Here is an 8,938-nt window from a genome sequence, read left to right on the forward strand (position 1 = left end):
TTTCAGGCATTAACAGGAACAAAGCAGTGGCAGTTGGCCTTCACTTAACGACCTAGAGGAGCAGCGTTTGTGTAGATTTGTCAGTGCTAACATACCATCAATATTGCCTGCAATAACCGCAAAAATCAATGTGGGACGTACAACGAACGTATCCGTCAGGAGAGTGTGGAGAATTTGGAGTTAAAGGGCTATAGCAGCAGGCGACCTGCGCGAGCGCCATTGCTAACAGCACGACATCGCCTGCCGCGCTTTTGCTGGGGCCCTATTCTGTATCCTTCCCCCATTTTGCCGATCGGTTCGGTACGTGAGCACACCAAGCGGTCTTGTTTTCGAAGGAGACCCACCATTATTCAGTAATCATTTCGGAAGCGATGCCGAATGGTCCTAGTGAACCTAAACGCTGCTGTCAATTCTCGTGCCAACCAATCAAAAGCAATTTGCCTCAGATCTGCACTGAAGCGCCACGGCAGCATGAACTCTAAGCGGTCAGCAGCACGCCATTCGTCACATTCCTGGAAAGTGTTGTTACAGTATGTTCAAATTTCGCTGACCACGTGCTTCCATGAATGCATGGTAACGACAGAATATTGACTGTGTCCTGAGAAACTATCAAATGCCACAATAGGTCATTTTATTCTCATTCACATCGACATCTTGTTTTGGATTTTACGTTTCAGAGTATCAGTTACGAATGGAGTGTAGTACCTCATTCTACGAACACATCTATAGAAACATCCGAAAAAATTGTCATTTTTTTCTGTTTTCCGTCGTTCCTTAGTTGGTTCAAAATTCATGGAGGTTCGTAGGGATGTGTTCCATCTTTGCAACTAACTGAAGGCAGTTTTTTATTGCCTTAATTGTTTAAAAATAAGAAGATGCATAGAATGTGGTTGTACCTCGTCCTAGAGATCAAAATGCTGAAGTACCCTACTGCCCTCTGATACATCAAGGATTTGTTTCACAAAACAAAATTTTGAAAAACGCCTTTTCGACAGCGTGTGGCAACTACAGAAGTTTGCTGTACTTTATAACATGCATATGACGAATCTAAATCTTCCATCGCTGTCTACCGTTATGGGATTCGATCGCGGGGAAATACTTTTAACGAGCTAGAGTATGAAGAGGATTGCTGCTATTTTCATTCACATTAATTTAAGTTGTGCTCTTAAATACCTGTCTGACCATACTCTCGGAAATCGCTACATATTCACAAAAAACGGTGAATTATTTGCGACAAGCAAAAGTATAAATATCACTGTCAGTTTCACTCAACAATTGCATCTTTCATTTCTCAAACATATGGAAGTCGCGTAACTGAAAATACTCGTTTCTGAGGAAGCATGCTCTTATGTGTATATTAAGAACGAGTATTTCAGAAAAATGCTTAACTTCGACGATTAACGAAGTCTCAGAATGTGTTACAAACACAAAGAGGAAAAAAAAATATTTGCTTACCAAGCGATATGTGGACCTACGATTTTCGACACGACAGTTCCTTGCCTTACCAAATTTTTCTTTTTAAGCTACTACAATTCACATGCCAGCAGCGCTTAAATCCACATAATTCCGCTGTACAGATACGCAGGCTGGCTTCGTTGTCGAATGATGTGGGCGTAAGCCGTAAATGCATGAAATTTTCGAAGGTTTCCTCTACCAGGCTTCAGAAAATTCCTTTGCGTTGTTACTTAAAAGTTTTAAACGCGTGTCGATAGTTAATAAATAATCCATTTGCGGATAGAGGTACGCAAATTTACTAGTAATTTCAGCCAACACTCATGTGATATACATAAGCAGAGCCGACCTTTCGAAAATTAATGATTTTTTAAACTGAACTATGTAAAAACATGTATTTTGTGAAAATATTGATCGAAACTTCGTCAGTCATTCACAGTAACAATACAAACCATACTTCTAACAAAGGAGAATAGTCTATTATTGACTCCCTTTCCAGCCAGACGCGTCCTGGTGATTCTTCAGTTACGCAATCACTAAATTCGGAACTAAAACCGCTCAATATGTTTAAAATAAATTCTAGGTGTAAATAAACTACACCGAATCGAACGAGAGGGCCATACCAAAATCCGTAACCTCTCTGTACCGTTGTCGAAAAAATGGACGGGAGGAACGATTGGTAATAGGTCTTTGAAGCTTACAGAATAGGAACTTCGGATAAAGAACCAAAAATGACGTCACTACCGAGGCTAACCTACTGCGCCGATCGGTATAAACGATACAGAATAAGGCCCCTGGGTTCGTGACCGTATCGGTTGACCCCTAGATGACTGGGAAAATCATGACTTGGACAGACAGGTCCCATTCCAGCTGGGAAGAGTTCGTGTGTGGAGCAGACCCTACGAAGCCATGGACCAAAGTTGTCAACAAGGCACTGTGCATGGTGGTGGTGGCGGCGGCCTTGTGAGAGTTTCGGCTAATAAAATACATGTCTTGTGACTGGGGCCTCCAGTTGGGTGCAAGTCTTTCGATTTGACGCCACTTGGGCGACTTGCACGTCGATGTGGATGAAATATTGGTGATTACAACAACAACACCCAGTTCCTTAGTGGAGAAAATCTCCGACCCAGCCAGGAATCGAACCTGGGCTCTTAGGATTGACATTCTGTCGCGCTGACCACTGTTTTGCATTTTGATCAAGTTCGTTGTTGATCCTTTCACTCAGTTTTTTTTATTACAGAAGCCAACCAGCCCTCTGACGGAACACGCTGAGCTACCATGCCAGCGCCACTCAGCTACCAGGTAGGACGGTTTGGGCTAATGTTTACATGGAACGGACTAGATCCTCTTGTTCAACCAATCATTGACTGGAAATGGCTATGTTCGGCTACTTGGAGACCACTTGCAGCCATTAATCGACTTCATCTTCCCAAATAACGACGGAATTTTTATGGATGACAGTGCGCCTTATCAGGCCACAGCTGTTCGCGATTGGTTTGAACATTCTGGAGAAATCGAGCGGATTATTTGGCCACCCATATGACCCGACTTTAATCCATTCGGACATGTATGTAACAAAATCTTGCACTGTTAACATTTTCGCACTTATGAAGGTCTATGGAAGCAGCATGGCTCAGTATTTCTGCAGCGGCTTCCATGACTGAGTCCGTGTCACGTCGAGCTGCTGCACTACGCCGGGCAAAATGAGATCGTACACGCTATTAGGATGTATCCTACGACTTCTAGCACCTCAGTGTATGATCTTGCTTTGCCTAAGTCTGAAGCGTTGCGTGTATCGTATCCCCTGCAGTTGTTTGGCCATGGAAGAGTGGTGTATTACACGTAATCATTACACACTTACAAAAGGCGAGCATATCTGCGATTGCATTACACTGCCTTAGTAATAGTCATCCAATGGAATGTAACAGATTCTGGCGTATACTTACAGTTACTGGGATAGTGTCATTGGGATGAAGCTTCTAAGTGACCTAGACACAGCGGTATTTGAAACTTCATTGCACATTAAAACTGTGTGCCAGACCGAAACTCGAACTCGGGACCTTTGCCTTGCGCGGTAACATGCTCTATCAACTGAGCTACCCAAGCATGACTCTCGACCCGTCCTCACAGCTTAAGTTCTCCCAGTACCTTATCTCCTTCCGGGAGCCCTAGTTCTGTAAGGTTCGCAGGAAAGCTTCTGTGAAGTATGGAAGTTAGGAAACGAGGCACTTGAATTGAAGCTGTGAGGACGGGTCGTAAGGTGCTTAGGTAGCTCAGATGGTAGAGCATTTGCCTGCGAAAGCCAAAGGTCTCGAGTTCGTATCTCTGTCCAGAATACGGTTCTAACCTGCCATGAAATTTCGTATCAGCGCACACACTGCTGCAGAATGAAAATCTCATTTTCGACGCAGGTATTCTACCTGAAACCCTGCTGTCTTCCTGGTTAAACAGAGGAACAAAGTTAATTCTACTTACTGACCCATTGTTAAATAAAATTTCGCTATTGATGACGTCTGACGGTTATCTTTGATTCTGTGGTGGTGGTGGAGGTAGTAGTTACTTACGGTGTTTTTTTTTTCTTTTCTGTATAAATCGTCATTTGATTCGTAGTTGATGTACGCCTGCCCAGCGTTGAAATTACCATATACAACAAACTTTAGTTGCATTTGTGCGCTGAAAATGACGAGGTGCTCATCTGCCGAAATACTGGCGGTTGTCGATTACTTTACCCGACTCCATCCCGTACATTTTTTTTTACGAGCAAGAGATTTTTCTTTTAAAGTACAAATATTTTGCGCATTCTTTGTGGCGCAGTGCTGACGTGTGTTATCTGAGCGTGTAGCTAATAAAATAAATACCTCGCAATGGGAAATGGAACGCAGTCAGCAGTTGGGAATATGTATAAAGACCTGCATTCTTCCTGCGTTTTTATTAAAAAGCTCTTGCCCTGCTTTTAACATCGTTTTGTTACTTAAAAAATTTCTTTTCTAAAATTTATTGGTTTGCATTTAATATATTTTTAATTGTAAGTTTTATGCAAAATACGATTAATTATGAATTGTTTGAGAGATGTATTTATTTATTATAAATACAAACATTGCGAAATAGAATACTTTTTAATCTCATTCACTGAAATTTGTTTATTTTTATTCCTTCATTACCTAGTTGATCCTCAAATTTAGTACTATAACGTATGTTTACTGAATGCCTTATATGATATATACATACGAAATTAATGTATTATGATTAATCTTTACATTAATTACAAACAGAACTGCTATAACAATTGTAATATAGGTGTATGCATTTTCAGTTATAGACTCAAAGTGATGTATGTATGGCCGAAACGGTTAATGATTGTTATGATATTAGCAATATCATTTTACCGACGACAAAAAGAAGTGTAAGGGGCATTCCTCACTGACCTTTGGTTCAAGAGAGTTTCCTCAGTTAATCAGTTGATAGTAGAAACTACCCAGCGATTCACGTAATTTTTCGACGTCTCTCTCAAAGAGAGAAACACCACTCACGTCCATTGCTGTCCAACAACATTGATGAAACCGAATATTCACTGTTGTGAACACTATTAATTCAGATTTCTAAACTAATCTTTAATAATGTCAGTACGGAACAAGACCTAACGTACAAAACGGAATTCTGCCAGTGACGCCATGGAAAACGAGCTATGTATTTAAACTCGTAAAAGATCACAAGGAGTGTTTAGGATGGTTCCAGTCTTGATGTACCACAGTGACCAAACAATGCAATGGACATGACAATTATTCGTGCGTTGCACCTGTCATTTCTTGTTCGTAATGTGTCTTAATCTTTGTCAAGCGATATGCATTTTCCATACGGCAAACGGGGAAATCTGCAGAATTTCACTGCATATCTATCAAAAGGAATGTCCACAAATATCTTTAGCTAGATCCTCCAGGCTAAAATTTTATCTGTGCTACAGTTTGTGAACGACATTTTCTAATACACTATAAACTTTAAAAAAAAAAAAAAAAGATTTTTTGCCATCGAAACACCAAGGACTGCGATGTTACCAAAAGCAACGTTTACAGAATAGTGTTTATGTGAACGTTGTTGTAAAAAGTAATATTTCTTAAAACTGCGCGAGTTGTGTTTGCTACTATTTCTAGAAGTGTTACTATAAATACGTTTTTTCCAAGTTTCCTAGACCTGAAAAAGTTATTTAATTCAACAAAAATGCTATGATATAATATTGTTAGATTTATTCTAGATGTTACCAAGTAGCGTCTTATGAAATGCAGTAATACATTTATAATTGGAATACATAAGTGACCATTCAGTTCCAAGAAATCGCCTCGTGGAATGACGCACGTAAACAATATTTGCTGCCTGATACTGTCAACAACGGTGTTTCTAAAGGTGAAAACAAATGATAGCTATATTTACAAAGCTGTCAGTTTTTTAGGTTAGTTGTATATCATAAAGACGCCAAAACACTACATCGACCAATTGTAAACACACGATGACAGTAGCGTTTTCGGTATGCGTCGAGATCTGTATGTCACTTGTAAATGTTATTTCTTTAGTTTCTGGCGATAAATGCTATTAAGAATCACACGATTCGAAGTTGTTGACACAACAGAAAATAGCACTGCATTTCTTTCTCGCCACTGTTGAGACACAGAAGCTGACAAACTATGACTACGGCACTTAAAATCGATGCGCACAATAACGCTAAGGCAGGGAAATATAAACAAAATGATTTAAAGCGTATCAGTCATAGAAAACCAAGCTGGATCTGAAACCGTTCATTCTTTAACAAGCAAGTGCAAGTTTGTTCAAGATCGTGAATGAAACGCTGCTAGGTAAATACAATCCCCAAACTCGTCACTGTGGTTGCTATAGCCAAGCTACGCTAATGACTTACGGGGAGTATGAATCAGACTTACAGCTGGAAGCCGTCGTCGGCAGCCTCAACCTCACATGGCCATGTTGTGACACAGGGCGCGCTGCGCGGCGGTGAAGCAGGACTGTGACGGCGGAACACAACCTCCCTGCCAGCTAAGCTGCGCCAGCACTGCTGCCGCCGGACGCCGCCACTGTTGCGCATGCGCGCCTCTCGCACGCAGAGCCGCCTCGCGGTCGCGGTCCGAAACTGAGGAACCCGTCGGCCAGCAACGAAGGGCAACAACGCACTCAGCTGGGGATCGATGGCGTCACACGACACACACATCGCTTTGCGAGGACGCCGAGGCGGTCGATTAGGTTGGAGTAAGAAAACGAACGGAGATCTTATTCCAGTCGATTTCCTACCTGCGGTCTGAACGAATTTCTTTGGAAGAAGGGGACAACGGCGTAGCTAAGATACGCGATCATGAAGTCAAATAAACATACCGCAACATTCGTCACGTTTAAAAAGTGTCACAGGTCAAGACCAAGCAGGAACTACTGAGTTATTGTGAAATTCGAGCTGTCTTTGCTTCAAGACATATGCAGTGTTGCCGTATGTTTCAGGACGCGGTATGCCTTGGGCAATTTTTTGCTGTTCACCAATTGAAAATTTTATCCTCACTGAACTAAGTGCGCAATATATCCAGTTTCATATCGTATAGAGTTGCATTTTGAGCAGGTCATATTTCACTTGCTACCTTTTCGATTGTGGTCTCCAGACTTTTTTTTTTTTTTACTTAGATGTTTTCTGTGTCAGTATTTTACAATTTCCTTTTCGCCTATAAGGACTATTGCTCTTGCAGTAATAACTTTCGTATTTGTTTGGTTTCTCTTCGCTCGGCCTTCATACTGAGAGCACACGAGAACTGGCAGAATTCATGCTTACGTTAGAACTCCTAGTTTTCACTGTGGGTATGTTTTGGATCACTTGTACTTCAATACTTCAGTTGAGCTTCACTGCCACAAGTCCGTCTGCAGAATCTAGAAATCGACCACGCGAGTTAAACACCATCAATAAAACAGTTGAATCGATTGTCCAACAACAGCTGTTGTGGTCTTTAGTCCGAAAACTGGGTTGATGTAGTTCTCCATGCTAGTATATCCATTGCAGACGATTCAGCTCTGCATAAAATCTACAACTTACAAACATCTGAATCTGCTTCCTGTATTAAACCGTGGTAACAATTGTTACTCCATATATTTCGTTCCATTACCAAACTAGTGTTTCCTTGATATCACAAGACGTGTACTATCAACCGATTCGTTCTTTCAGCCATGTTATATCACAAATTTCTTCTTTTTCCCAAATTAAATTAGTGCTTCCTAATTAGTTATTCGGCCAACTCATCTATTTTACAACAGCCCTCTGCAACAACAGACTTCAAAAGCTTCTATTCTCTCTTTGTAAGAATTGGTTATTGTCCACGTCCCAATTCCGTATAAGGTTACACTCCATACTGAAGCCTTCAGAAAAAGAGTTCCTAAAATTTAAATATATGTTCAGTGTTAACAAACATATCTGTTTCAGAAATACATTTCTTGCTAGGCTGCATTTTACGTCCCCTCTGCTTCGGTTGTAGTCAGTTATTTTGCTGCCCATACAGAAAAAGGTCAGCCGGCAGTGGTGGCCGAGCGGTTCTAGGCGCTACAGTCTGGAACCGCGCGACCGCTACTGTCGCAGGTTCGAATCCTGCCTCGGGCATGGATGTGTGTGATGTCCTTAGGTTAGTTAGGTTTAAGTAGTTCTAAGTTCTAGGGGATTGATTACCTCAGAAGTTAAGTCCCATAGTGCTCAGAGCCATTTTTTTTTTAGAAAAAGTCATAGACTTCTTTTAGTGTCTCATTTCATAATCCGATCGCCTTAGCATCACTTGGTTTAATTCAGCTACATTACATCACCCTCAAGGGCGCCCCTGCCTTGGGCAAAGCCCCCACCATATCCCGTAGCTCTCATGCAAATAAAACAATGTAATGTAATCGGGGGTTACTCTTTAAGGAAAACGATTTAACAAGTCAATATTACGTAGCTTTTTAACAGGATTTTTTTTGGCTACTTACAAGTCGTCATACGTGTTCAAAAATGTTAAAAATACTCCATACCTCAGGGTCTAGCACCCCCACCCACCATCCCCCTACAAATTATACAAACTATCGTATAGGCGATCTTGATCACCCTTGCTTTACTTTTGCTTACACTTAAGACAGTATCCACTCTGTTCAACTGCTCTTGCAAGGCTATTGCCGCCTCTGCCAGAATTAGAATATCGTTGGCAAACCACAAAGCATATTAGTGAAATACAGACTAGAAACTCTGAGGTCTCATTCATGAACATGATATTTCTTGAAGTTAGACGGTAATGGTTTATCAATACTTCATTCCAGAGTGTTCAGAATTGCTGTTACAACAATTCTCTTCATCTTAAAATGTGTTTTAAAATATCATTCTCCTGCTCCCCGTTAAAGTTGCATTGCAATTTTTTATTGATTGTAAGCTCTTCTGAGTACTGAAATACACAACAGAGTATGAAACAAATCTTAATTCTCAAGAAGGAAAATT

General features: G+C 40.9%; 1 protein-coding gene across 2 annotated transcripts in view; it reads right to left on the reverse strand.

Moving 5' to 3' along the window:
• The window catches only part of LOC126354118 (uncharacterized), a 515,275-nt gene extending 508,567 nt beyond the window's left edge, over positions 1-6,708 (reverse strand). Inside the window, exon 1 of one of the 2 annotated variants that reach the window (XM_050003514.1) lies at positions 6,381-6,708. The gene's annotated coding sequence lies outside the window, so the exon portion shown is untranslated. The remainder of the gene's footprint in view (positions 1-6,380) is intronic. The other variant, XM_050003513.1, reaches the window with a different exon arrangement.
• Positions 6,709-8,938: the final 2,230 nt, after the last annotated feature.

The sequence above is a fragment of the Schistocerca gregaria genome, chromosome 3, assembly GCF_023897955.1.
Source record: "Schistocerca gregaria isolate iqSchGreg1 chromosome 3, iqSchGreg1.2, whole genome shotgun sequence".
NCBI classification, from domain to species: domain Eukaryota; kingdom Metazoa; phylum Arthropoda; class Insecta; order Orthoptera; family Acrididae; genus Schistocerca; species Schistocerca gregaria.